The sequence below is a fragment of the Giraffa tippelskirchi genome, chromosome 9 (genome assembly GCF_054371585.1).
Source record: "Giraffa tippelskirchi isolate mGirTip1 chromosome 9, T2T-mGirTip1v1.2.pri, whole genome shotgun sequence".
NCBI classification, from domain to species: domain Eukaryota; kingdom Metazoa; phylum Chordata; class Mammalia; order Artiodactyla; family Giraffidae; genus Giraffa; species Giraffa tippelskirchi.
In genome coordinates this window covers 57,182,359-57,207,219 of record NC_137283.1, presented here as the reverse complement: position 1 = coordinate 57,207,219, position 24,861 = coordinate 57,182,359, and the positions used below count along the sequence as shown (strand labels likewise).

General features: G+C 49.2%; 1 protein-coding gene, 2 long non-coding RNA genes and 1 other non-coding gene across 10 annotated transcripts in view; 1 reads left to right on the top strand and 3 right to left on the bottom strand.

Annotated features, from left to right (window-relative positions):
- Positions 1–3,113: 3,113 nt before the first annotated feature.
- On the bottom strand, positions 3,114–23,760 carry LOC145520319 (uncharacterized). Its single transcript, XR_014064402.1, has 3 exons — positions 23,540–23,760; positions 10,265–10,386; positions 3,114–3,371 (listed from the first exon to the last, which is right to left on the bottom strand). It is a non-coding gene; the product is annotated as an uncharacterized LOC145520319 (long non-coding RNA).
- On the bottom strand, positions 10,053–10,125 carry TRNAK-UUU (transfer RNA lysine (anticodon UUU)). The gene has a single exon. It is a non-coding gene; the product is annotated as a tRNA-Lys (tRNA).
- Positions 18,791–22,689, bottom strand: LOC145520324 (uncharacterized). The gene is made up of 2 exons (XR_014064407.1): positions 20,359–22,689; positions 18,791–19,706 (listed from the first exon to the last, which is right to left on the bottom strand). It is a non-coding gene; the product is annotated as an uncharacterized LOC145520324 (long non-coding RNA).
- The window catches only part of RAB7A (RAB7A, member RAS oncogene family), a 44,739-nt gene continuing 42,570 nt past the window's right edge, over positions 22,693–24,861 (top strand). For all 7 annotated transcript variants that reach the window (XM_081526560.1, XM_081526566.1, XM_081526562.1 and 4 more), the window contains exon 1: positions 22,693–22,903. The gene's annotated coding sequence lies outside the window, so the exon portion shown is untranslated. The remainder of the gene's footprint in view (positions 22,904–24,861) is intronic.

Genomic DNA, 24,861 nt, shown 5'->3' with positions numbered 1-24,861 from the left:
GGAAAGCAAAGTGCGGGAAAACGTGTGAGGATAGGTCATGGTTGGCGGGTTTTGTTTTGTTTTTGAAAGATTAACGAGGGTAGGGATACCCACGTCTCACCTAGGCAGGGTCACTCCCAAGGACCGAAATGGCGACGGGGACAGGGTACACGACAAGTTTGGGAATATTTAAGTGTATCATCTGAAGATACAAAGTCTTTTCCTAAGGTTGTCACATCGTAAAGCGGGAAGGCAACGTTAAAAAAAAAAAAATGGGCTTTTTCATCTGAGACCACGATGTTTAGTAAAGATTCACGAGGTTGTGAGGATAGACTTCTCAACGTCAGTGCCACAATACTTGATGCAAAGGTTAGTTGACGAGACGGCCTGAGCCCACTTGAAAGACAGATAATTTTTGTTTTTGAGGGGAGGAGAAGGAGCCTGGGTTTGGCCTGGCACATAGAAGGCGCTCAAGACCTGTTTGTTGACAGAATGAATAAATAGTTAATAACATTTACTAATTTATTAATAAGTTTATTATTATTAATTTATTAATATTAATAAATATTATCACTTATTTCTGCTGTGAACACACATATTTGTAGTAAGTCCTTTTGCTGGAATATCTTCCTATGTTTTTAGGGTTAGATGCATGCCCGCTTAGTCACCAGTCCTGTGCGACTCTGACCTCCTGGACAGCAGCCCTCGTGGCTCCTCTGTCCATAGGATTTCCCAGGCAAGAATACTGGAGTAGGTTGCCATTTCCTCCTCCAAGGGATCTTCCTGACCCGGGGATAGAACAAGAGTTTCTTATGTATAACAGCTTGAAAGTGAAAGTGTTAGTCTCTTAGTCCTGTCTGACTCTTTGTGACCCCATGGGCCATAGCCTGCCAGGCTCTGTCCGTGGGGATTCTCCAGGCAAGAATACTGGAGCGGGTTGACCCAGGGTTCAAACCTTCGTCTCCTGCATTGCAGGCAGATTCTTTACTGCTGAGCCATGGGGGAGGCCCTATGTTTCTAGGGTTAGTATTGTGGAAAATAATTGAAGCAAGTTCTGCCTTAAAATCATGCCAAAATTCTTCTCAACGCTTAAAAAATAAAGTAGTAACAGTCTTAGAATCAATGTTGATCTTGGGAATCACCACTTTGAATGTGAAAGAAATGTCCTCCTTCTTGAAGCCACTGACCGTTCCTGAGGTTTACTAGTATGCTAGACAGGCTGGCACCCTTACACGTGCCACTCCAAGCTATGTTAAATATGGTAATGGAACTAGTCAGCCAGGTTCCTCACCTGTGCTAAATGCTCAGTAAGCAGCAATTACTGTTGGGGACGACCTTGAGTTGCTTCCTGTGTCTAGGGCCTTTGTCCTTTTTCTTGTTCAGTAGCTAAGTCGAGTCCGACTCTTTGCGACCCCATGGAGTAGAGCACGCCAGGCTTCCCTGTCCTTCTCTATCTCCTGGAGTTTGCTCAAATTCACGTCCATTGAGTTGGTGATGCTATCTAACCATGTTATCCTGTGCCTCTGGGGCCTTATAGGAACTTAAAAAAATAGGCTAGTTGCCTTATGGACCTTTATAGACTTAGAGGCCACATGGTGTAATGGAAAGAATTTTGCTCCTTCTTGTGTCTGTTGAGTAAGTTACATAACCTTTCCAGACCTCAGTCTCCTCATGAGTCAGAGAATCACAAAACCTCTTTCACAGCCTCACTGTGAAAATGACCATTAGAAACAATATATGTGAAGCAGGGCATACCACAGGCACTCAGTCCTGGTCTCTAGTTCGGCCTCAGCACTAAGGAACTAATGCTGCACTCAGAAGTATTCTCCACGGGGCGGGAGCATTCGGCCACAGAGTGACAGTTACCACAGGAAGCCTATGAGAAGTTGGAGGGCTGGCAGGTCTGCTGGCTTCAGGGCCCCAGGCTTCCTGTTTCCATGGGGAGGCTGCAGGTATGGTCTGCAGGCCATTGGCGGAGGTGTCTCCTTGCCAGCAGCCACCTGCTCCGTTCAGTTCACAGACAGCCCTTTGGAGCACCTCCAGTGCCTCTCACAGGTGTCAGCCTCGGTGTCTGAGGCTCAGTGCTGACTTCATTGATCATTTAATATGAAACTCATACCGCATAGATCTAAAATTTTTTTTTAAATTTTAATAGCGGTAAGGTACACATAATGTAGAATTTACCGCTTTAATATTTTTAAGTGTACATTTCAGTGGCATTAAGTGCATTCACAGTGTTGTATAAACAATCTCCAAAAGTCTTTTCATTTTACAAAGAGATGAAATGATGTGCAGTAAACTACCTCTCCATTTTTCCTTCCCCCGAGCCCTTGGCAATGACCATTCTGCCTTCTGTGTCTGTGGAGTTTACTGCTCCAGGGACCTCATATAAGGGGAGTGAGAGCACTTATTTATCTTTCTGTGACCGGCTCATTTCATTTAGCATAACGTGTCCTCGAGCGTCACCCGCTGTAGCGTGTGTCGGAATTTCCTTCCTCTTAAAGGCGGAGTAATGTTCTCTTGTGTGTGTATAGCACCGGACAGGAGCAGAATACACCAGCCGAAACGTGCCACTTTTGTCATGTGAATTATTTTGAGCCAAAGGAAATCAAGACCCAGCAGTTTTAGGAAAAACCTTTACCTCTTCTTTATCTGCCTAAAAGAATTTAAATAGGGGGCCAACCCCTAAAGACAGCAATTACCAGAGACAGCTGTTTAATCTTCTGGACTTACCTGTGTGGCAGGACAAACGTGATCACCAGACATGTGCTCTCGTCGTCATGTGGGCGGCCCTCCCCTCTGCAGACCCAGCCCCTAACCATTTCCTCAGCTCAGGGAGGCAGGTAAGCCTTAATTGCCTGACTGCCTGTGGGTCTCATATTTTTATGGGGCTCCCATGAATATGAAATGAAATCGCTTTGTCTCCAGTTAATCTGTCTTACATCAGTTTAACCATTAGACCAGCCAAAGAACCTAGAAGGGGAGAAGGGACATTTTTCTGCCCCAACACTGCATTTTGTTGTTCACCTGTCAATGGACAGCTGGGTTGTGTCTACCTTTTGGCTCTTGTGAATAATGCTGCTATGAAGCTGAGTGCATACATATTTTAACTTGAAGTAATGTCCAATAGCATTATAATAGAGAATAGAGTGTGTTTTATATGCTTACATTTGATGAAGTAATTCTGAATCATGAAAAATGCAATAGTAAGCTGTTCACAAGATCATTAGATGGTTTAAGAGACGTAGTTAGTCATAGTGCCTCATGGGCCATGCTGTGGCTGGTGATGGGACGCATGTTCAAGGCGCTGTGACTGTCGTAGATGCCTTCTGCCCCACCAGTGGGCTCGGGGGAGGTTGTGGATAATCTTATTTAAGGGTGGCGTTGAAAACCTAAGAAATAGGTGCAGAAAGATAGGAATCAAAGACCTTTAATAAACGATTGTGAAGTGAAATACTGGAAGCACTGGAGGCCTAATCTGTGAGGCTTGGATAATGAGAGTATTCATCTCAGAGTCGTGGTGAGGACAGGAGGGTCACGTGGACACGAGGCCACCTGGCAAGGAGTGGACATCGGCCACGATGACCGCGGATATGGAAACATGTCCATAGCATGCAAGTAATTTTTAAAAGGAATGCAGTGAATCTAGGTGAAGGGAACACGGGTATTTACAGGGGTTCTTTGTAAGTTTTCTGTATAAGTTTTCCTATAAACTCTTCTGTAAGTTTTTGTCAAACTAAGTTAAAAAAAAACACACATCGAGGGATTTCCCTGGCGGTCCACTGGTTAAGACTTCACCTCCCAATGCAGGGAGTTCAGGTTTGATCCCTGGTCGGGGAGCGAAGATCCCACATGCCTCAGGAGCAAAAAGGCAAAACAGAAAAACAGAAGCGTTATTGTAACAAATTCGATACAGACTTTAAAAAACGGTCCACATCAAAAAAATCTTCAAAACCCACATCAAAATAGCATGTAAAATCGAATACAACTGTGAAGGAAAATGTACACACACAAAAAAGACTTGATATTTTTATATCAAAAATGCTAATCATGGTTATCTCTGGGTGGCAGAATTATATAGTCCGCCCTTGGTGTCTTCTTGAGTTTACCAAGTTTTTTGTTGTCACCGTTGTTGTTCTACGCATGTATCAGTTTACTAATTATGGAGAAGAACAGTAGTACTTGTTTAATAAAAATGGACTCCGGTAGTTATCTAATAATTATCTAATAGAAACATCCCTTGTAGCTCAGTCAGTAAAGAGTCTGCTTGCAATGCAGGAGACCCTGCTTTGATCCCTGGGTCGGGAAGAGCCCCTGGAAGAAGGAAATGGCAACCCACTCCAGTATTCTTGCCTGCAGAATCCCACGGACAGAGGAGCCTGGAGAGCTACAGTGTATGGGGTTGCAAGAGTCGGACACAACTAAGCATACAACACACACACACACACACACACACACACACACACACACAGAAACATCTGAGACCTTTCATGAACTCGAGTTCCATCCAAACAGCCCCTGGCTTCTGTGAAGGACCACAGCCTCTGGGCATGGACAGGTACTGAGGCGTGATGGCTTCCTGTCCCACTTTTGGGCGGGTCCTTTATCCAAGGTTGACAACATCACAGTTGAGAGCCACATCAGATGCTTAGAACATCAACAGTTTCGAGGTTGAAAAGCCCTTCACAGTCGAGTTCACTTCCTGGCGTTCTGGATGGCCCCCCCTCACGTGCCTGGTCTCAGCTGGTCCTTGCTCAGCAGCTCTGTCTGTGGAAAGGCCTTTCCTCACTTGGAGTCCAGATCTGATCGCTGCTCTGTCCCTCAGAGACGTGCCTGACCAAGACCTCCAGCAAGGGGCTCGGAAGTGTCTGCCCTGAGCTCCTGTGACGCGTCCTTCCCCAGCCCAGCTCTTTCCCCCAGCCCCAGCCCTGCCCCTCCTGCTCTCTGCCCTCGTCTGTCTCACCGAGACCTTGCACGCAGTGTTTCTGAAGTGTGGCTGGCCTCTCCCCCTGTCCAGGACCGAGAACAATATGTGCCATCGTCAGTCCCTTCTACACGTGATGGAGAAAGTAGGGAGGGAGCTCCTGGTCACGGCTGTGGTCTCTGTTGCTTGATCTTCCTCACTACCTCCGAGACACGGCTTTCTCCTGGCCGAGGTGCGCTGGTGAGAAAGCTCAGAGGTAAGACATAGCTACCTCTGCTGGGACACATGCAAAATAACAGTGACTTTATTAAGATGAAAGAGTGTCTCCACTCTCAGCAGCTCCAGTGACCAAAGCTCGAGGGGTCAGTCAGAGTGGTAGTTGTGGCCGTGTCGGTGGCAAAAGGATGACAGAGACACAGAGAAGCAGCGTGAGCCTCCTGTGCCAGCCGGAGCGGGAAAGGGACCAGGCCAGATGTCCCCAGCAGACTGTCCCTGGCGCCAGTGAGTGGGAATTACCGGAGCTGGAACTCGAGGCCATTGTCTGCGATGGAAGAATCCATTAGAATTGAGGAACAGATGAAGCCTTGGGAAGAGAAGCCACAGGCCGAGAGAGCAGAGGTGGATGTTCTGAGGGGGATGGCAGTGCTGGGCGGAATCGAGGAAGCGGGGACCGACAGCCGTCCTGCTGCTGAGTCAGGATCCGAGGGCTGAGAGCCGCACCGGCGTCCCCTCACTTGCAGAGTCCAGCTCACCCCAGGCGTGTGCCGTGCTCGCGGGGCTGGTGGGGGGCACGGAGCCCAGGTCACAGCGGCGAAGGTGGGACAGGGCCCCCAGGAGACCTGCCCTGACGGGGGGTAGGGGGTAGGATAACCGAACCCCGGGGGCTGAGGGGTCTGTCGCGCTTCCTCTCTCTTCCTGAACGTTAGGGGAGGGGGGTGTGATGATGCTCTCAGTGGCCCCCTTCGAGGAAATGGCCAGGCGTGTCCTGGACCCCTGGGGGGTGCTGGAGAAGCTGCCCGGAGGAAGCCCCGTTCCCACTGACGTTTTTGAGCAGAACACCTTGCGTGTCTCCCGAGCGGGGTGGGTGGGCGCCCGCTGAGCTGCCTCCATCTGCTGGGCATGCGCAGTGCTCTTTCCAGAAAGGCATGCCTGTGCTCACTCAGTCATGTCTGACTCTTTGCGACCCGTGGTCCCAAAATCACAGTAACGCTCCAGGCCCATTAGGAATTATATTTTAAAAAAAATAGAAATTGAAACGCTTATACACTGCTGGTGGGAATGTAAAATAGTGTGGCTGCTGTGGAAAACAGTGTGAGGTTCCTCAAAAAATTACCTATAGAATGTCCATATGATCCAGCAATTCCTTTTCTGGGCATATTGCTAAAAGAACTGGAAGTAGATCCTCAGACAGGTATTTATACAAGTATGTTCACAGCAGTGCTCCCCAGGTGGCTCAGTGATAAAGAATCCGCCTGCCAGTGCTGGAGGCGCAGGTTTGATCCATGGGTTGGAAAGATCCCCTGAAGGAGGAAATGGCAGTCTGCTCCAGTACTCTTGCCTCAGGAATAACATGGACACAGGGGTGTGACGGGCTACAGTCCAGGGAGTTGCAAAGAGTCGGACACAACTCTTGAACGATAGGACATGGACACATGGGGTAAGCAGCGAAAAAAGCAATCAGGAGTAACTGCTCTGAGGAGCAGCCTTGGGGTCAGGAAGGGCTGGGGCGGCTGGCTTTTACTAAAGGCCTTTAGTACTACTGTTTTTTAACCGTATGCATGCATTGCTTTGATTTTTAAGACTTCAAAACCACGCAAAAGATCACACTGCAGAGTAACATGTCATCTCTGACCCCATTTTTAAAACGAGATCAAACCCTGACAGACCATCCGTCTGTGTACAGCAGATCATCTGAGCACTGAGAGTCGTGAAAGATGGTGCTTGTGTCTGGGAGGCGGCGGCAGAGGGTGTGGGAGAGGAGAGGCCCTCACCGCCCTCCATGCTGTGTCGTCTGACTTGACCTTGGGCTGCTTAGGTGAATTTTTTGTCTTTATCATTCCTTCTCTCTAAACCACTCGAGAGTGAATTGAAAACATCTTTGTTTAACCTCTAACTTCGGGGTTTATTTCCTAAGATCACAGGTTGGCTGTTGTTCAGTCGCTAAGCCCTGTCATTCACTGTCTCCCGGAGTTTGCTCAAATTCATGTCCGCTTAGTCGCTGATGCCATATAACCATCTCATCTGTCTCCCCCTTCCCCTGCCTTCACTCTTTCCCAGCATCAGGGTCTTTTCCAAGGAGTCAGCTCTTCGCATCAGGTGGCCAAAGTATTGCAGCTTCAGCATCAGTCCTTCCAATGAATATTCAGGGTTGATTTCCTTTAGGATTGACTGGTTTGATCTCCTGGCAGTCCACATGACTCTCACGAGTCTTCTCCAGCACCACAGTTTGAAAGCATCAATTCTTCGGCACTCAGCCTTTTTGATGGTCCAAGTCTCACATCTGTATGTGACTACTGGAAAAAACATAAGCTTGACTATACAAACCTTTGGCAGCAAAGTGATGTCTCTGCTTTTTAATACACTGTCATAGCTTTCCTTCCAAGGAGCAAGCATCTTTTTAATTTCATGGCTGCAGTCACCATCTGCAGTGATTTTTGGAGCTCAAGAAAATAAAGTCTGTCACTGCTTCCACTTTTCCCCCATCTATTTGTCATGAAGTGATGGCCCTGGACATGAAGTGAGAGTCCCTTGGACTGCAAGGGGATCCAACCAGTCAATCCTAAAGGAAATCAACCCTGAATATTCATTGGAAGGACTGATGCTGAAGCTGAAACTCCAATACTTTGGCCACCTCATGCGAAGAGCTGACTCATTTGAAAAGACCCTGATGTTGGAAAAGATTGAGGGCAGGAGGAGAAGGGGATGACAGAGGATGAGATGGTTGGATGGCATCACTGACTCAATGGACATGGGTTTGGGTGGACTCCGGGAGTTGGTGATGGACAGGGAGGCCTGACGTGCTGCGGTTCATGGGGTCACAAAGAGTGGGACACGACTGAGCGACTGAAGCGAAGTGAAGTGATGGCCCTGGATGCCATGATCTTCGTTTATTTCATTTTGAGTTTCAAGTCAGCTTTTTCACTTGCCTCTTTTACCTTCATCAAGAGGCTCTGTAGTTCCTCTTTGATTCTGCCATTAGAGTGGTATCATCTGCATATCTGAGGTTGTTGATATTTCTCCCAGCAATCTTGATTCCAGCTTGTGAGTCTTCCAGCCCAGCATTTTGTGTTATGTACTCTGCATATAAGTTAAATAAGCAGGGTGACAATATATAGCCTTGTCGTACTCTTTCCCAATTTTGAACCAGTCAGTTTCTCCATGTCTGGTTCTAACTGTGGCTTCTTGACCTACATACAGGTTTTTCAGGAGACAGGTAAGGTGGTCTGGTATTCCCATCTCTTTAAGAATTTCACATAGTTTGTTGTGATCCACACACTCAAAGGCTTTAGCATAGTCAGTGAAGCAGAAGCAGAAGTTTTTCTTGATCTCCCTTGCTTTCTCCATGATCCAGCGAATTGACAATTCGATCTCTGGTTCCTCTATCCCTTTGAGGCCCAGCTTGTACATCTGGAAGTTCTCAGTCCACATACTGCTAAAGCCTAGCTTGAAGGATTTTGAGCATAACCTTGCTAGCATGTGAAATGAACACAACTGTGTGGTAGTTTGAACATTCTTTGGCATTGCCCTTCTTTGGGATTGGAATGAAAGCTGACTTTTTCCAGTCCTGTGGCCCCTGCAGAGTTCTGATACAAAACCAGAGTACTATTATCAAATTCTAGAAATTGGACATTGATACAATCCTGTTATCTAATGTACAGCCCATGATCAGGTTCTCCCATGTCACAATAATGTCCTTTCTGGCCTTTTTTTTCCTCCTGGTCCAAGATCCATAGGGCTTCCCTGGTAGTTCAGCTGGTAAAGAATCCACCTGCAATACAGGAGACCTCGGTTCGATTCCTGGGTCGGGAAGATCCACTGGAGAAGGGATAGGCTACCCATTCCAGTATTCTTGGGCTTCCTTTGTGTCCCAGCTGGTAAAGAATCTGCCTGCAGTGAGGGAGACCTGGGTTTGATCCCTGGGTTGGTAAGATCCCCTGGAGAAGGAAACGGCTACACACAACGGTATTCTGGCCTGGAGAATTCCATGGACTATGTCCAAGGGGTCCCAAAGAGTCAGACACAACTGAGTGACTTTCGCTTCCAAGATCCATTCGAGGACCATGTGTTGCATTTGGTTTCATGTCCCTTAAGACTCTTGATCGGGAACAGTTTCTTTGTTCTTTAGCCCTTCTTTGTCTTTCTGACCTTGATATTTTTAAAGAGCACAGGCCAGTTACTTTTTAGACTGTCCCTCCTTGTGGGTCTACCTGACATTTCCTTCTTGTTACACGCAGCCTTTGCATTTTCGGCAGGAACGCTGTATATAGTACTGTGTCTGTCCCAGTTCACCTTGTCACGAGGTCCTGGTGCTACTTTATCCCGGTATTGGTGATGTTAGGTGGGGTCACTTGGTTACACTGGAAGTCTTCCAGCCTTCTCCACTGTAAAGTTACTGTCCCATGATGAGTGAGTGAGTATGGGGCTAAGTTGTTTACATTATTTTATTTACAGCGTTTTAATTTCTGCTGTTCAGCAAAGTGATTGAGTTATACATTCATATACTGTGAATATTCTTTCCCATTATGGTTTACCCCGGGATACTCATACATAGTAGGACTTGTGGTTTATCCATTCTGTATACAAAACCTTACACATCTACTAACCCCAGTCTCCCACTCCCTCCCTCTCCCTTGGCAACCACACATCTGTGATTCTGTTTCCGTTTCACAGATAGGTTCATTTGTGTCATATTTTAGATTCCACATCTAAGTCATAGCATATGGTATTTGTCTTTCTCTTTCTGACTTACTTCACTTAGAATGGTAATCTCTAGGTGCCTCCATGTTGCTGCAAATGGAATTACTTCCTTCTTTTTTATGACTACGTGGTACTCCATTGTATATGCATATCACATCTTTTCTGTCCATTCCTCTCTTGTTGGACATGTAGGTTGTTTTTCAATTTTGTGTACTTATTTATTTATTTTGGGTGCCTGGACAGTGACTTGAACCCTGGACCCTCAGAGTAAAGCTCTGATGCTCTGCCAACTGAGCTACCCAGGCATTCTGCCAGCATGTCTTTTTTTAAGCTAGGCGAGAACGATAAGGAAGCACTTAAAAAGACGGTTTGGTCAAGGCCAGCATCCAGAACCTGCCATCCCTCCTGCTCCCCTGGTCCCCAGGTCCCTTGGTCATTGCTCACATCCCGTCCATCTCTGCCCTGGGTACTGCAGAGCCAGGGTTGGAAGGAGGCCGTGCGCACAGTTCTTCAAGCCTGCGGCCTTGGCGATGCAAAGGCAGTGTTCCTCCAACTGTTACGAGAATCTAAGACAGAGGAAACAGAAGTCATTTGGGTTGGAAAAGAGCAGTGAGCTGCAGCCCAGCCCAGCAGATGTCCTCCTTCTGTGCCGGCCAGCCTGTGGGTCCCCAGCCGGCGCCCTGGGCCAGCACCGAAAGCCCCAGCGCAGGAGGCGCACCCACGGCGCTGGCTCCTCAGGAGGCTGGCTCGGACAGCTCTGAGCCCGAGTCCTGGGCCACGTGGGTCCCTGGCTTTTGAGAAGGGACTCAGCCTGTGCTCAGGCAGCCTCCCAACCCCTGCACCACTCCAGCTGCCCTTTCTCTCTTGTTTTCCTGCGATATTGACTGCAGCCCCGAGAGGAGGCCGAGAAGCAGCCACAGAGACTCGGACAGGCCCCTGCCTCCTCTCTGCTGCTGAATGTGAAGGTGCCCGCTTCCTTGTGGCCTGCGCCCTGGAGGAAGCGGCCAGCATGCACGTCCAGCCCCCAAACCTGGCACCTCCCCTGGGTGCTCTCTGCAACACACCAGCCCCTCCAAGGGGAACCAGGACCTAGGGGATGCGACAGCCACCAGGAGGAAGTGGCCTGAAAGAGTTTCTCACTTCTCCAAAGTCACTCTTCCTGCTGCGTTTCAGGGTCTGCATATGACAAATATAGTGGGAGTGGGAGAGAGCAAAGACCGAAACAGCCAGGGCAGAATCCCAACTGTGTCATCGACCGCTGGCAGCCATGTGACACTGACAGGTCACTTCAGTCATCTGGGCCTCACTCTCCATCCTAACGTGGGGGCAGAATTAAGCAACTCCTGCAGTTGTCACAAGGACCAGATGTCATCTCGCGGTGGGACTTCCAGATCTTAGGAATCGGCATGCCACCTGCATGATTCTGGCCATCTCTTCATGCCACTTCTGCTATTATTTCCCTAATAATTTTCCATAATTGGTTTTCCTTTCTAACATGTCCTAAAGAAATACTGCTCATGAAATTCGGTTTGTTTCACATGTCATATTTTCCTACTTCACCTTAAAATAAGTAGATAATGATTAAATTTAAAAAATCCTCTGTGGTCCCCAGTGGGGTCACGGGTGTAGCGTGGGGGCCCCTCCTCTGTGCTCTGCACACCAGCAGTCCTCCCTGACAATCCCCCGGAGTCTCTGATTGAACTGCCGGTGGCTTTGTTTTATAGGGAATAGAAAGAGGCCCCCCAGTCTCTAGGATGAAAGGCATTTTAACTCACTCCATGCGTTGTTGCAGACACTCATCTGGCCTGAGTCATGGCCGGGCTGGTATGGCCCTTACCCTGCGTGTGGACAGAGGTAACCCGGCAGCAGCAGGATTTCTGCAGTGCAGGCTGTGTCTGCTCACCCTGAGCCCCCTCAGAAGTGGCCTGTGCTTCACTGGGACCGGCTAGGCCAGGGGAGCTGTTTGATGGGGGGTGTCCACGTTGCTTCTTTGGCATAACAGCAGGAGGCTCTCCAGAATGTAGGCAGAGCCTGGACTGAGCCACCTTTCAGGTGGAATGTGGCTGATCACCAGCTCTGACTGCAAGCCTCTGCATCAGTCAGGGTCCAGTTAAGGAAACAGAAGCCATTTCCGCAATTCTAATCAGAAAGGGATTTAACCCAGGGCGTTAGATGCTTCCAGAGTCACTGCCAGGCCTCGATGAGTGTCTCTGGGGAGTGGGGGGGAGGGCGGGGGCCAGGGGCAGTTGAGCAGCAGGGTACTTGGAGCTTAGTTCCCTGACCCTGTGCAGCTGGGCTGTTAATAGAGGAGAAGGAAACTTCTGTCCGGTGCACACACGTCTTGGTTCTGTTAAAGCAGCTGCAAGAGCACCCTCATTATTCCTGGTTCAGAACTCTGCAGTTACACAGGCCCTGCTGTCTTGTAGACATGACTTCATCTGGAGACAGCATGAAAACCTGAAAGGCAGCACCTGCCTGTGACTGTGTGGTGCAGGTATGTTCTGCCTGAGTCCCTGTAACAGGGAGGTGGACCCAGAAAAGACACCAGGTAAAAGCGGTAATGATCCAGGAGGTCATATGTGTGTTCCACTCTGTCTCAGGCTTTCTCGTGGCAAGGTAGCCTGTTCCCAGCCTGTTTCGGGGAGGGTTGTCTTTTTTAATGTATTTTTTAAATTTTAAACTATGTTTTACTTATTTATTTATTTTTGGTTGTGCTGAGTCTGTTTGCGGGCTTTCTCTAGTTGCGGCAAGCTGGGGCTACTGTCTAGTTGCAGTGTGACGGCTTCGCCTTGCAGTGGCTTCAGTACTTGCAGCTCCTGGGCCCTAGAGAGCAGGCTCAGTAGTTGTGGCATGCAGGCTTAGTTGCTCCACGGCCTGTAGGATCTTCCCGGACCAGGGATGGAAACCGTGTCCACCGCACTGGCAGGCGGATTCTTAACCGCTGCACCACCAGGGAAGTCCCGTTCCCAGCTTTAAAGGAGTTTCAACAAGGTACAGAAAGCTCATTACATGACAGTGTTCATCACTGTGAAATATTGGAAATGATCTAATAATAAATCAACATGAGAGAGATTAAAGAAATTCATTAGGTCAAAGGAAAATTGCATCCATTAAAATAATGACAGTTGTGTGTCAATGAATACTATGCTTTGAAGTTATGCTAAATCAAGAAAGATTATAAAATAAGACTGTTGAGTCTTAGAGATACACAGATTAATAAAACATGGTCTTGGGCTTCCATAGTGGTCCAGTGGTTAAGATTCTGTGCTTTCACTTCAGGGGGCACAGGTTCATTCCCAGTGGGAGAACTAAGGTCCCAGATGCCACAGCAGCCAAAAAAATAAAAAAGAAAATCATGGTCCTGTTGTGGCTCTCTGTTACAAGCCCTGCAAGCGCTGGTGTGTAGTTAAACGCATAACCTGCTGCCAGTCAGTTGGGAGTGGGGGGAAATATTTTGTAATTTTTGCCAATTTCTGTGGTGTAAGCATTTCCCCCATGGCTGATTTCAAGCTACCAGTGGAACCTTACTGAATGGGGAATTGGGAAAATGTGTACTCAAGTGGCTCTTGAGAGTCAGTACCAGCTGGCTCCTGCATGTCCCCAGAGCCCTCCACCTCTTCATGTGGACCAGTTTAAGGAAATAATAATGTACTCATAGAATGGAGTGCTAATCAGTCATAAGAAGGTGATTCTTTGAAATAATCAGTCACATTTGAGAAAAATTCAGGTTTAGTTGCAAGTTTGAAACACAAGCAAGTGTGAGCAAGATCAGTGAAAATGGCAGTGTAACGATTACAGACATTGCCTCCTCCATAAAGTCAACCCGAAAATGGGCAAAAATTGTCAGAATCAACTTTTTTTAAAAGTGTGGCAATTAGCCAAATTGTTGAAACAGCCTGGAGAACATTTATTCAAGAATACGATTGAACAGAGAGCATGCTCAGATTTGTCTTTGCCCTAGACGTGTTCTCCAGGTCCACAGTCATCTCAGAAATAACAGCTTGCATTTCCGGTGCTGCCCGCCAGCTGCCAGAGGGACAAGAGGAGCTGGAACACGCTCCAGGACACGCTCTCAAGTGGGGCCCTCACGTGACCTGTCCGGGGTTCCCTGGAAGCCCTCAGGGGCCAGGCTGACTAGGAGCTCACTCAGTGTGGGAAGTCTTCTCTCTATAGAGGGCATTTTTGAGAAACCATCACGGGGCTTCCCTGCCAGCTCAGTGATAAAGAACCCACCTGCCAGTGCAGGAGACACAGGTTCAATCCCTAGACCAGAAGGATCCCACATGCCGCAGGGCAGCTAAGTTGGGCCACAACTGTTGAGCCTGCGCCCTGGAGCCCCGAGGCCACAACTATTGAAGCCTGTGTGCCCTGGAGCCCGAGCTCCACCACAAGAGAAGGCACCGCAAGAGAAGCCCATGCGCCGCACCTAGAGAAAAGCCCGCACAACGAAGACCTAGCACAGCCACAAATAAATAAAATTAATTGTTTTTAATGAACAATTACAGACAAGTGTCTTAACTATGTGATTGTTAGAGGCAGCAGATAAGAGTCCGGTCAAACACCAGACCTAAAAGAAAGAAAAAGCCTGAAAGAGCAGGTTAGGGAACAGAGTCCCTGAGGGCTTTGGAGGCTCCGGGGTACTCTGGGGCGCGTGGGTGGCCGCGCTCACCTGTGGCTCTGTGTGCCCAGGGATGTGCACTAGCTCAGGGGAGGGCTGAGGAGGCCCTAAGCGCTCACCTCTGGTTGACCTCAAAGCCTTGCACACGCAAGGCAATGAAGCCTAAGGTGGAGCCGTAAACTCCTGCCTGTACCCCGAAAGCCTGTCCCAACACGCACTCAGAGCCTCGTGGCAAAGACTGGGAGCATTATTTGTTCCAGACATTTAAAGAAGACTGTCCCGCGAGCCGACCACTAACCTAACTGACTGGAGATGGTAGTGGCCTTATGTGACGAAGGATGCAGACGCTATAGAATCCGTGCAGCACAGTGGCTTGACAAACAGCTATGACAACAAGCAGTAATGATAACAGGCCTTGGGGATGGAGGAGAGCTTATTTCTAAAGCTGTACATTCAGTTCTTTAAAATGTTCAGTTTTCAGCAACAACAAAACGAGAACACTTCCCAGCTCATTTTCTGAAGCCAGAGTTATTCTGACACCGAAACCAAAGACACTGCAAGAAAACTACAGACCAATACCTTTTGTGATTGTATATTTTGTTGTTGTTTAGTAGCTAAGTCATGTCTGACTCTTTGTGACCCCGTGGACTGTAGACAGCCAGGCTCCTCTGTCCATGGGATTCTCCAGGCAAGAATACTGGAGTGGGTTGTCATTTCTCCCAAACTGAATCCAGTAGCATATAAAGAGGATTATACACCATGGCCAACTGGGATTTATCTCAGGATGTAAAGCTGGTTCAACATGCGAAAATCCAAATTGATCTACAGATTCAATGCAATTTGTATCAAAATCCAGCTGCCTTTTTTTTTTTCAGACATTGACAGGCTGATCCTAATACTCATATGGAAATGCAAGGGACCCAACATAATCAAGACAGTCTTGAAAAATAAGGACAGATTTGGAAGACTTCATACTCCCCAATTTGAGAAATACCTGTAATCCAGGCAGTATGGTGCTGGCATCAGGGTAGACATGTGGATTAATGGAACAAGTTGGGGAGTCTGGAAGTAAACCCATACACCTGTAGGCAACTGTTTTCAAGAAGGGGGACAGGCTATTTACTGGGATCAGAACACGCTTGTCAACAGATAGTGCTGGGGCCACGGCAAGAGAATGAAGTTGACTCCCTAACCATACTGTGTACAAACATGAATTCAAATTGATCAAAGGCCCAAGTGTAACCACTGACACTGTAAAACTTTTAGAACAAAACATGAGAATTCTCTGCTGGTCCAGTGGTTGGGACTCTGCGCTTTCACTCCCGAGGTCCCAGGTTCAGTCCCTGGTTGGGGAGTTGGGATCCTGTAAGCTGCATGGTGTGGGCAAAAAAATAAAAAAGAAGAAAACATACATGGAAATGTTTTTGCCTTTAGAATACACAGTGGTTTCTTAGGTATGACATCTAAACCACAAGCAGCCAATGATAAAATTATTGGGACTTCATCAAATTTTAAAAGTTTCATATGTCAAAGAACACTGTCAAGAAAGTGAAAAAATCCACAGAATGGAAGAAAATATTTGCAAATCATATATATGCAAAGGATATAGTACCCAGAATATATAAAGAACAGTTACAACTCAATAATAAGACAACCCAGTTGAAAAATGGGCATAGGATTTGAATGGACATTTCTCCAAAGAAGGTATATAGAAGTTCAGTAAGCACATGAAAATATACACAACTTCATTCAAACGCAAACCAAAATCACAATGAGAAACCATTTCACACCCACTGGGGTGAGTAAAGGAAAAGAAAAGTGGACATTAACAAGTTGTTGTCCAGGATATCAAGAAACTAGAACTCATTCATTGCCGGTAAGAATGTAAAATGTTGCAGCAGACTTGGAAAATAGCTTGGCTGTTCCTCAAAAAATTAACGTAGAGTTATCATATGACCAGCCAGGTGTATACCCAAGAGAGTTGAAAACATATATTCACAAACATGTGTACATGAATATTATTAATAGCAGCATGATTCCTGGTAGCCGGAAAGGAGAACAGATGTCCATGGACTGATGACTGAATAAACAAAATGTGCCTGTCCATATAGTGGAGCTTTTCTCGGTCATAAAAAGGAATGACGTACAATAATCATGGATGAACCTTGAAAACATTATTGCTAAGAAACCAAGAACAAAAGGCCACAAAACGTATGCAATCCATAGACATACATATGTGTACTATCCTGATATTTCATGTGTGCATTTATGTGCAATATTCAGAATAGGCAATGCTTACAGACAAAGTAGATCAGTGGTCTCTGAGCTGGGAAAGAGGGAACAGGGAGTGGCTGCTCACAGCACAGTTTTCTACAGGGTCTTGAAAATGTCGTGGAGTAGGTGGTGGTCTTTCCACAACCCTGTGACTAGACTAGAAGCCACTGAGTTACACACTTTAAAACTGGTGAGTGGTAAGTTTTGTGGAATACGAACTATCTCCAACTAACAAAAAACAAGCAGGCTACCAGACAGTCTCGCCTGTTAGGTGGTTGGTAGGTAGCCTGTAAAGTGACCCCAAATGGTTTTCTTTCCCTGTGTACCCCTCACCCTTTGGGGCGGGCCAGAGTTAGTGATTCCCTTGTGTTGTTAACACACAGCAGAGCCAAGCGGCGTAAAGGGAAGAAGCAGCCAGCCTGGGACACGTCTTGCTCTCAGACGCACAGACGAGTCAGGATCAGACGCTCGCAGACACAGCTCCCAGCTCTGGCCAGCTGACTGGGAGAGGCTGAGTGCGGTTCCTGGAGAGGACCTGGCCAGGCGGGTTGCCGCTCCTGCTGCTCAGAGCTTGCGCTGCCTCTAACAGCTTGCAGCAGAACTCACGGGAAACACTATTTCCACTTTTTGCCTTTTTCTTATAAAAGTGAAAAGCCTCTTTGGATTTCTTTTGGTTAGTAAAAACAGGTACTAACGTAGGGCTTTCTTAAAATTGAAGTGGTATAAAGCGACCTTTTAAAAAGTGGGGAATACCTGTGTCAGGTCATTTTGAAAGTTTTACGTAACCCTCTGTGTTCTATTTGCCTTGTTTCTTCCAAGAATAGATTAGAGACCTGGCCTTTTAGGCTGCTCACCAGTGCATTCAGAGGGGGAGAAACATCTAACCATGAGATGATGGTCATTAATATTCAAATACTGTCCAAGCAGTCAGTGCTGTTCATTAGCGCTCACATTCCTCTCCTTTCAGGGACGTGGTAAGATCCTGCTTCCCTGCCTCGTGGAAGTTGCTGTGACCGGGGGTGGGGAGCGGGGGAGTGCAGGGAGGCATCGAGGTTCACATGTGGGTGGGGTCTCCAGGGGGCAGCACAGGAGTGGGCCACACTGCACCTCAGACACAGCAGGCAGGTGGCCTGCAGGGGTGGGGGCTGGCTCCATTGGCCGGATTCCTGAGTTAGAATGGCGATAAAACACAGTTGGGTGACGGTGGATACAAAGACCTGCACGGGGGATGCACACAGCATGCACACATGTGCACACACACGCAGAAGGGAGTACAGGCAAGACTGAGGAGCTCAAAATACCACCAGTGTCAGCGTCCTCGCGGGGGAACCCTTGGGGGATGCCGAGTAAAGTGTACAGGCCGTCTCTCTGGACTACTTCTCACACCTGCATGTGGATCTACAGTGAGCTCCAGAAAACCAGAAAGTGACAGAATTATTCCTTTTCCAGTATTTTTCCAACCTTCCTGATCACCTCAGGGAGAAATTCTCAGTATGCTGGCAATGCGCATGTCGCATTTCTCTAAAACTTGCAAATATGCATTTTGAACAGAGAAAGCATGTAGGCTTCCTTCTCAAGATTTTCAGCAGATAGCAGCTAGCTATAAGTCAACAATCTTATTTTTGTGATGTTCACCTTGCCAGTTATCTCCTCTGTTTGGCAAGAGAGACTCATCCCCTTATGATGCTGATACAAAGGTTTGTTTACAAAAAGTTTAAATTTTTAAAAATCAACTCCCTTTTCATAATTAGCAGTATTGATGGCATGCGATATATCAAAAAAATCATGAAGATGGTATGCAAATGATAGAATTTAAGGGAACATAGATCCCTTGGGAAAAAAAGTGAAGTTTTGAAAGAAATTTAATGTTAAACGGTTGAAGAGTCTCAATGTCTTGTAATATAAATACGATATATGCCATGAGTTCAATCCCTGGGTTGGGAAGATCCCCTGGAGTAGGGCACGGCGACCCACTCCAGTATTCTTGTCTGGAGAATCCCATGGGCAGAGAAGTCTGGCGGGGTATGATCCATAGGGTCTCAAAGAGTTGGACACATCTGAGCAACTTAACACACACATGCCATGGGTAGCAGATTTCTTAATGACATCAAATATTTTGAAGTGTAACACATATATGAAAAAGCATTCAAATAATACATAAGTATACAATTCAATAAAATTCTCCCCAAGTGGATCATAAATGCCATATGATTCCAGTCTATAGCAGAATTTTTATGTGGAAATTGACAAGCTGAGTCTAAAATTTATACAGAAATGCAAAGGGCCAACCATCGCGAAGGCCATCCAGAAGGGGAGGAGAAGAAAGTTGGAGAACTTACCCGCCAGATCTCAGGACCTCCCATGTAAGTACAGTAATTAATCCAGTGTGGTGTTGGGATAAAGTCGGGCAGACAAATCAATGGAACAGGACAGTCTAGAAATAGTCTACAGTCATCTGAATTCTGTCAAAGGTGACAGCTGAGCACCATGGGGGAAGGGCCATCTTCTGAACAGATCCTTCAGGTCCAGGCTGCTTCTCTGTGCTCTGGGAGCCCCGACACCTGTGCAGGCCCTGCACTGCGTATGGGCCATGGGTGAGCTACCTGCAGAGCTCCATGGGCCTTCCCCTAGTTTGGGTCCATGGTAGGGTAGAGCCGGCCAGGCTAGAACTCTTCTGTCCCTCCAGCTCATCCTCCTCGGGTGCCCCGTCCCTGGCCAGTCCTCCCGGCTGCAGAGCCAGCAAGAGAGCCGTGGTCTGCCGCCTGCATGACCGCCCATGATTCTCCTGTCAGGGGTGCACGTCCTTCCGTGGTCCTCGCGCACTGAGTCAGAGCTACCCCGTGTGAGCCCACCGAGTTCTGTGGACGTGATGATGGGGGACTTGTGAGGCTCGGTCATGTCACAGGTTACAGCATCACCTTGGCCTTTCGGGTGGTTTTCTCGGGCGGAAGCCAGCTGCCACATTGTGTGGCCACGAGCAGCCCCGTGGAAAGGCTGCATGGAGAGAAGCCCACGTGTCAGCATCGGTCACCGTCGTGTGAGCCAGCCCCACGCGAGCCCTCAGCTCATGCCTCAGCCGAGTCCCCCTGCCGCGGCCCAGGCAGCGTGGCGGATACAGGGGTCACACTCACCACCCACTGTCTGACCTCCTGGCCCACAGGAGTCCTGAGACAAGAGATGAGCACAGGTTTACGGCACTTAGGCTTGGGGGTGTTTTGTTTTGTAGTGACGGATCGCTGATACAGTGGCTCAAGCTGCTGCCCTTTGGACCGATCTCTTGACTCCAGGAAAAGCCTACAGGGTGGCCTCGCCCGGGCCAGGCGGGTGTGCAAGCATCCACCCTGCAGCCTCCTCTCCTCTTGGAGTCCTCTCCTGCCCCTGCCAGGGGGTGGAGGGCAGGATCCATTTGGAGATTCCCCGGGAAAGGAGAGTCCCGTGGGTCCTGTTCCCCCCACCCCAGCTGTAAGTCTCACAGAGGCCCCTCACCTTGGTAACAGGGGTGGGGGGCAGCCCAGTGATCCCCAGCGGCCCTGTGGCCCCATGAATTCTCTCTCCCCTCTCCTCTGTGGGGTGGGGGAGGAGGTGAGCCAGGTGGCGGGGCCAGTCCTGCCACTTCCGCCTGCGCGGAGGCAGGGCCGGGTCTTACCCGTCTTAGCTGGTGTCCCAGTCCTGCTAAATGTCAGCTGCTCCACACTCTTTGCCCTCAATTGTGGATCTGGACTGTCGATAGCAGGAAAACAGGAAAAGGCTCCATCAACCTCAGGATCAAAGGCACTCAGGACACACCACCAGCCGGCCTTTGTGCTTGAATTTCCTCACGGCTCTTGCTTCCTTCCCTCCAACTCTGTTCTCCAGGAACACTAACCTGTCAGCAATTTCTGGAACGAGTTATGACATGCTCTCTTTTCTCTAAACCTTTGCACACAGCCGTCCCTCCAGGGTAGTCACCTTCCTCTTGGCCCAGCAGGTTCTTATTCATCCTTCATGAGTCACCTCAGCGCCACCTCCTCTGGGAAGCCCTCCTTGGCTACTCCATCTCCTGGGCAACCTCAGGTGTTTCTCCTGCACCACCCTCATTCCTTGGTGTCCTGTATCCAGTGTTTTCCACACTATATCTGCAGCAGGTCAGACAGCTCCCGGCCAGGTTCATTCTCCTTCTTCTAGAGCGCATAGCTGGAGCCTCACCCGCCCCCGTTTTGCAGGTCCTCTTGTATCCAGGTATGCAGCACAACTAGCTCTCGCCAGAGGAATGTGAGCAGAGGTGGTGTGTGTCACTTCTGCACCCAGGCATTTAAGAAGCAGGTGTGCCATCTCTACAGAGCTCCTCCCCTGCTCCCAGCTCTCTCCACAGTGACAAGCCCCTTGTGAACAGTGTGGCCACCGGGTCGCCTATGTCTGCGCGTGCAGGAGAGCCACCTACTTCTGTCTTGTTTGAAATCTGACTCCTTGGAGGCCTATTGTTGAAGCAGGTAGGGTTACCTTCTGAAATACAGCACCATGACTGCGTGTTTACTAATATAATCTTGCTGGACTAGTCTCAAGGGAGTGGTGGGAGCTCCTTACGTGAAAGGAGAGAATTAGGGAAATGGCAGAGGAATGAATTTATCAGTCACTCAGTGAATACTCACTGAATACCTGTCACGACTCAGGCACTGTTCCAGGCATTGGAATCTCAGCATCAAACCAGGTAGACAAGGAAGTGGCCTGATTTTGGGAGACAGGGAGGCTGGGGTCACTCCCTACCCACTGCCATTGCTGTGTTTCTCCTCATCACACTTTTTTAAAAAAAATTTATTTATTTGGCTGTGCCAGGCCCTAATTGCAGCATACAGGATCTTTGATCTTTATTGAAGAATCTTTAGTTGCCCATAAAGCCTTCGCTCTGGCATGTGGGATTCTTAGTTCCGTGACCAAGGATCGAACCTAGGCCCCTTGCATGGGGAGTCCCAACCATTGGACCACCAGAGAAGTCCCAGGATAGGACCTTTTGGTTGTAAAGCCTCTAGTTTTTATTCTAACCTATGGGAATAGTTTGAGCAGGAGAATGACATGTTATTCTGACTGCTGTGTTGAGACTAGATAGGGAATGGGGTGGGAGCCGGAAGCCAAGTTGTTGCCATAATCCAGGTGAGAAAGGATGGTGGTTCTGAGCAGGTGGTGGTGGCAGAGAGAGTAAGGGGTCGCATTCTGGGTGTCTTTCAAAGGCTGTGGATGAAGGGTCTGAGAGAGAGAGCTTTAGTGTCCTGGAACCGCTGGTGGCTTAGAACAACAGAAATAGATTCTCTCAAATACAAAAGTCAAACTCGGCCCCACCCCCCACCCCCCTTGCTGCTGGCATCCTTTCGGTTGTGGCTACTCCATCTGCACGTGGCCTTTTCCTTTTGGTTTGTCTTTTACAAGGAGGTAATCCAGGAGGGTCTCATCTCCGGATCCTTAATTACACCTTCAAATACACTTTTTTCCAAATCAGGTCACACCCACAGGTTCCATCATGTGGACATACCTTTTGGGGCGTCACTATTCAACCCACTACGGTAATCAAGAATGATTCCATAGTTATTGTATCCAGCAACCAAAAGAATGAAGTTTGCAAGAACCAACCTAGGAAAAGGCTATGAGAAGAGCATGTTTAAGACGGAGCCAAGTTCTGACCAGCTCCTACGGTGTACACGTGGAGCTAGAGCTGGGTGGGGTGTCCCACCCTCCGCGGAGCTCTCCGGGTTCAATTTCTTCGCTCCTTTTGAAGCTGAGCTGCTTAGGGGCTGAGGCTTCGGTGGGTGGGTCCAGCATGGCGCCGTCCTGCTCCCGGCGGGGCCTCCAAGATGGCCGCAGCTACTGGGGGCAGACATGTTTGTGCCACGTGACTCGGGTCGGGGACGGAGACGGCGGAACGTGACTCACGGCTGAGGCGGGGCTCCTCCCCCGCAGCCCTGGCGTCGAGCGTCTCGTGACAGGTACTTCCGTTCGGGGCGGCGGCGGTGGCGGAAGTGGGAGCGGAGCCGGAGTCTTGGCCATAAAGCCCGAGGCGGCGGCGGCGGCGGCGGCGGCGGCGGCGGCGTTGGAGGTTTGGACAGGCCCGGGAGGCCGCAGGAGCCGCAGCTTGAATCTCTCCGCGCGCCCGTCACCCCCCGTCTCCTCCTCGGCAGAGCCCTCGCGACGCGCCCGGCCCGGAGCCCAGCGGAGCGGACGCGGTAAGCGGCGGCCCGGCCCCATCCCCCTCCCTGGCCTCGGTAGCCGGCGCGAGCCGTCCTCGTCTCGGGAAGGCCCGGCCGGCCCCGCGGAAATCCCCGCGCCCTCGGGCATCCCCGCGCCCTCGGGCCCGGCGGCAGGCCGGCCGAGAGGTGGCCGGGTGTGACCGCGGCCGGCCGCGACCAGGGCCGGCGCCGCGCACGCCTTCCTCTCGGGCCGGCCGGCCGGAGCGGCCCGGTTTGCGCGCTCGGGCGGTGGCCAGCCGGCCGGCCGCGGGGGCGCCGCCCACCCCGCCCCGATGCCAGGCCGACCCGTGTGCCCGCCGTCTCGTCCGCCGAGCGGCCGGCCGGCCGAGGGTCCCCGACGCCGGGAGTCCGCGGAGAGCCGGTCACGTGCCCCCAGCTCCCCCGGGCGCCCCGGGCTCCCGGGACGCGGAGCTTTTTCTCTTAAGCGCGTCGCGGGGAAGCCTGGAAGAAGTTTGCAAACTTGCTGGGGGCGAGCCGCTGCCGTGTGCAGCGCCGTGTTAGGTCGGGACCGCGGCGGGGCCCGCCTGTGCGTTCAGCGCAGGCTTCCCGGCGAGGGATGGCTCGCGAAACTGGGCGATTGAGAATAAAGACAGCGGACACTGGGGCGCTTACTGTTTGTCGGACGGCGTGGCGAGATCTCTGCACCGATTGTTGTATTTGATTCTTAGCACAGCCTTCTCAAGTATGTTGCTGTAGCCACTGGTAGATAGCGAAGTCGAAGATCGGAGACGTTAAGTCACTGGCCCAAGGTCGCGCGCGGAGCGGAGATCGGAGTGCCCGGTCCCTGAAGCTTGTGATCTATCTCTTGCCACCCGGTATCTGCCTCTCTCTGCGTCTTTTCTTCCTGGTGATGTCACGTTGGAAACCTTTTCTGGTAGCATTAGTTCTGCCTTAAAACCACAACATATTCCGTTTTCAGTTGTGAGTTATAACGCTTTTTTTTTTTTTGTAGTGTTGCACCAGCCAATTGGGAACTCTAAAATTCTAGTAGAGTTGTTAGTTGAGGTTTGAAAATTTTTGTCACCTTTGTTTTCTGTCAAATGAGTTGGGCTGGCAGTCTTGCGTGTGGACCTTTCCTGAAGCCTTAGTGCATGGGTGTCCAGCCAGTTGGTTCTTTACTGTTGAAAATAGTGTATCTTCTCTTTGGATTCCAAAAGAACAGGCTCTTGTCTCTTCCTTGTGACTGAAGCAGCTGATGACCCGCATGACTTCTCATCCATGGATTAATAAAGTCTCCTGTTAGTGTGCTTCTCTCTTCAGACTTAGGAGAGTTTGTTCAGTTTTGAGGTTTAAGAGCTGGAAAGTCAGTCCTCAGTACTTCTCCTGAAGGTCCTGTCCAAGCTAGAAGTTGGTGCCTACTACCTTGTTGTAGTCACCTTTCTTTCTTTTTTTTTTTGTTACCCGGTCTGATATATTGAAGTGAGTAATCTGCGTGGTAGCCATAACTATTGTTTGTGTTGGGAGCAGAGTAATGGTGATGAGTGGCTTTTCATCCATTCATCAGATGTTTGCAGTATCTACTGAGTATCAGGCATGGCTGAGTATTGACTCAAGGAGATAGGCCTGGTTTCTGTCCTCAAGAACTTTAAAAATGGTGAGTGATCATGGCCAGGAATTCTCTTGTGGAATGGCATGACGGTACTGTATATGTGGAGATTTTTCTGTGGTAATCTGGACAGCATGGTGTTCTGCCCTAACTTGAAGGCTTTGTTAATTTTAACAGCGGCGTTTGGTTTGCTTTTGAAGAGGGTGTGTAGAAGATAATATCACAGTTTCTAACCGATCATGTTTTTTGAAGAGTAACTTTCAGCTCTAAACTTGTTCTTCTTTTGCTCTGGGGCACTTGTTGTTCACTCCACATGTAGTTTGTGTAGCCAGAACCTTCCAGGACGGGTGTTAGCTGTTGGGGGGTCTCTGAGCAGAGATACTCTTGT